Source organism: Molothrus ater, chromosome 7 (genome assembly GCF_012460135.2).
Source record: "Molothrus ater isolate BHLD 08-10-18 breed brown headed cowbird chromosome 7, BPBGC_Mater_1.1, whole genome shotgun sequence".
Taxonomy (NCBI): Eukaryota; Metazoa; Chordata; class Aves; order Passeriformes; family Icteridae; genus Molothrus; species Molothrus ater.
The window spans coordinates 8,019,064-8,023,205 of record NC_050484.2 but is presented as its reverse complement, the minus strand read 5'-3'; positions in this window follow the sequence as shown (position 1 = coordinate 8,023,205).

Genomic DNA, 4,142 nt, shown 5'->3' with positions numbered 1-4,142 from the left:
ATCCCTATGGAGCCACCTTCAGCTACCACAGCCACCACCACCTGTGAGAATGAAACATTATCCAAGAAGAGAGCAAGCAAGGCTTTGGGAATATCGAGTGGCTGCATTTTTCCTTGCCTTTCCCTTGCTTTGGCAAAGAGGCATGTTAAAAGCCAAGACACCTTCGGTGCCATCACCACCCATAAGATCCAACACTCTCCTCTGCTTCCCTGGAGGCAGCTGCTAATGGGAAGCAGCAGGTCTGGCCAGTGGGAAAAGAGGACACAGGGAGATGGCAGCTCTGAGCCCGGCATGCCGTGCTGCCGAGACCTGTCAGGATGTGTCACAACACGCAGCGTGTCGTGCCTCACCGCTCTGTCGAACAACAAGCCGGAAAAAAAAGGGAACAAAAAAAAAAGGATTCGGATCTAATACATGAGTGGGCCGGTATGTGCAAGAGAGATGAATATGAAGTAAAACATGCTGGATGCTACAGTAATAACCGGGCGCACACGGAGAGGCTGGAAGGGAGCCAGGGAGGGGAGATACGAGAGGGATGCTCTGAGCTCAGTCTGTGCGTGGCGGAGAAGCTGCAGCTCCTGAATGAGTGCAAGGCGGATCCTGAGGCTGCTGCGTGGGTGTCAGGCTGACACCGCTCCACCAAAACCAGTGGGAGCCCACGTCAAGCCCAGGCTGGGGCCGTGCCCCCTGCCAGGCTCAGCAGTTGGTTCACCAGACACCCAGAGTGTGGGGGGAAAGCTGAATATTGTCCTCTAAAAATAAGGCGGTTCCTATACATGTGTCAAGTCCAGCGAACCGTGGTGCCAAGCACAGAGATGTGTGACCTCAACAGGTCCCTGCCAAACACAAGAATGTATCCCCCAATATTTCAGTATTAAGGGTGGGACCAGCTCACACTTCTTCTTACGGCAATGCTGAACCTAAGGGGTCTCTCTGGTAGCGGCTTCGTGTCCATGCAAATCCCGTTTTGGTGACCAGTGGGAGGAGAACGGAGGTCACAGGCGGGCACCCACTGCCAAGCAGCATCCCTGCCTCCATTCCCTGCCCGCCGGAGGCGGCGGGAGGAAGGGCTGCCTTCCCCAGGTCCCGTGGGCGTTCACATGGCCCCTTCACAGCAGCCAAACACACATTTACGAAGAGCAGGCTTCTAACGGCATGGGGATGAGTCATTACGGGGTTTCAAAATGCGTAAATATGGTCACATCCTAATTCAGTGTGTCACAACCAGCTACCCTGCATCTGCGGGTTACTCGGCTCCACAGAAACCTCGGAAATTCCTGCCCAACCTTATGATGCAAAAATTCATCTAAATTCGTGTCACTGCATGCAGAGAGTTAATGTGGTTTTAAGGGTTGTTTTTTTTTTTAATTTTGGCACTGGATTTCAATGGAGGCTTATCTGCAGTGTTACAACCCAGTACTGGTATGTTTTGCATCACAAATTTACAACCGAGTAATAAGTAAACACAAGATTTTTTGGCTTGCATTTTCCAAGGTGATTAAATAATTTTCTAAATAGCTTTGAGAATGAAGCTGTCTGAAATCCCCAATGTAATAGGAAATTGTCTGCATCCCCATACACTCCATAGACATAGGAGGAATTCAAATTTACTGAGAAGTAATATAAAATATTTAAGAAAGCAAATAGAATTGAATAAAACCTCTTGCAATGTAAATTAAATCTGCCCAAACCAGCAGTGATTACCTTTGCTGTCATGACTCCTCCAGAGACTCTCTATGTGCCCCAGGCTCCACAGAGCCCCTGCCTCACCAGCACCCATCACAGACAGCATGCACCTCAAACAAACATGATTTGACAACCTCCAAGTATTTTTGTAATGGTCAAAAGCAGTATTTGCTGCACACTCACCCAAAGAACAGGAAGACAGGAGCATGAGGACTCAGGCTGAGTGGTGGCTTTGGAGTCAGCAGGTGTCTGGAACACCATCTGATGACCCAAAGATTTGGCAGTAGCCTGCATTAGGACTTCCCAAGCTTTCCCACAGTGGGAACCACCTCCAGCATCCCCCTCAACCCTGAAGCACTGCCAGCTCACCCAGGCACGGCCTGTCAGCTGGAGCCCTGTCCTCGGCTGAGAACCACAGCCCAAAACCTGAGAACCACAGCCCAAAACCGCTGTGAGGGGGCCTCGCCCTTGCCCGGGGCTGCAGGTGCAGGTGAGGGGCAGGGCAAGCAGCCCCACCTGGGGCCTTCCCTGCGGGGCCGGCCTTCATCCCGGCTCAGCCAGGCAGGGGGAGCCCAGAGCCACCGGGGGAAGGGCTCTGGGAAGCCATCCCTCCCGAGCAGCTCGAGGAAATTCATATTTCATGTTCTGCTCCTTCTCTGCCCACGGAGTTCTTTCTCGTGGTGGTGCGTAGGTGTATGTGAGGGATTTATCCTTTCCCCACTGAATCACTGCAGCACAACATCTTTTCAACCCTTCTGTACAGCACAAAAGAGCCTCTCGGCATTGCTCCTCATTTTCCTGCTAAAGGAGACAGCCAGCAAGCTCCACAGTGCGACCCACTTGCGCCCCACTTGCTGGGAAGAACACGAGCCCTGCTAGCTCTGATTGAGGGCATGTCTGGGGGGCACACACCCCTCCTTCTGCCAGCTGGCACCCTAAAACCACATCCTGATGCCAGCATGAATGTGCCTGGAATGATGCTGCTTGTTCAGCTGGAAAATAGCTCCACACTGAAGGGAAGGAGCAGAGCAGGGCGCACTGAGCGTGCCATGCTCCCCTCACGGCCTCAGGGGCCCAGATCCAAACCAGAGTTCCCAAATCCCAATTGCCACAGTTACAAGCCTTCATGCCTTAACCAGGGGCTGCTGACATGCTTCCATCAGGTCTGATACTGGTGTTATGTATGAGTTCTCTGTATTTTGAAAGGAAAATGGGGAGGAAATGAATTCTGCAGTTGTTATCGTGGGCAGCGTCATTGCCGTGAGTGGAGGCTCAGCCACAGACGAAGGCCCTCCTGGCTGACCCTCATATCAACTGCTTATTTAGGAAAAGAGAAGAGCTTTGGCAGGTAGCCAGCAATAAAATCTAAATTTTGGCTGTACCTCCTGAAGCTTCAAGTGAGCATTAATGACCCTTGAGTAAGTTGTCCCATCTAACAGTGCTTTCTATCCAAAGGATGTCACAGCTTGGTAAGACACTGACTGTGGGCAGGCCTGAAGCAAACATGTGGGCTCCAGCAGCACTGTGCCCTTCCAGCACCACTGGGTTCTCACTGAACTTCAGGCAGCCACTGCTCAGTCTACAGAAAATTAGAAAAAATAGACATCTAAAGGTTTTCCAGTTATACTTGTGTGCAGCTTGATTAAAGTGGCTGTTCCCCCCCGCCATCCTTGTACCTTCAACACAGGAGTGTGTAGCTGCTCCCTTCTCTTCTTTCCCAGAATAGGGCAAGATGGCACTGAAGTGCAAGGTAAAAGCCAGCAAACACTGAGCCACTCATCCAGAATTTCCACGTTTACTATTCCCTGGACTGGGAGAAGGCAGGGAGATTGCACCTACTCTGACCCCATCTCTGCTTCAAACCACTCCTGACTTCCAGATGCCATCTCAGCAATCTGGATGCTTTGAAAGTTTATGGAGGGGTTCTCCCCGCTGCCCCCCTGACTTCTCTTTGAAGTTTTTGCTTCTTTCCCTTTTTGTACCTCATCTCCCCTCCAGTTTCTGCACCCTAACAACCTCCCAGCAGAGCTGTGGGCTGCTGCTCCTCAGAAAGCAAGTTGGGACAGGGTGGATCACCAAGGCTCCCCCATTCCCAAGGAGCACTCACACACGCCTGCCATCCCATCCTAGCAGCTCTGTGTTGTTTGCAATCCTGTGTAAATTGGGAGCACATGCAAAAGCAGGAGTGCAGGAGGTGGGAACTCAGCACCTCAGTGCTGCAGACCCTGCCCAGGTTTTAGTTCCTCCCTCCTGCCTGGGCCCACTGAGCCCTGCAGGCTGTGCACATAATGAGGCCACCCTTAAATGAGGATTCAACCACAAGAGCAGGAAAAGGCTTCCTCCACTGAGAGCTGCAGTTGGAGGTACTCCCTCCTCCCCTATCCCCCCCCAAATTACCATCTTCTTTTAGAAAACACAATTAAAAAAAAAACAAAAAGGACAAACCCTGGGGAAAC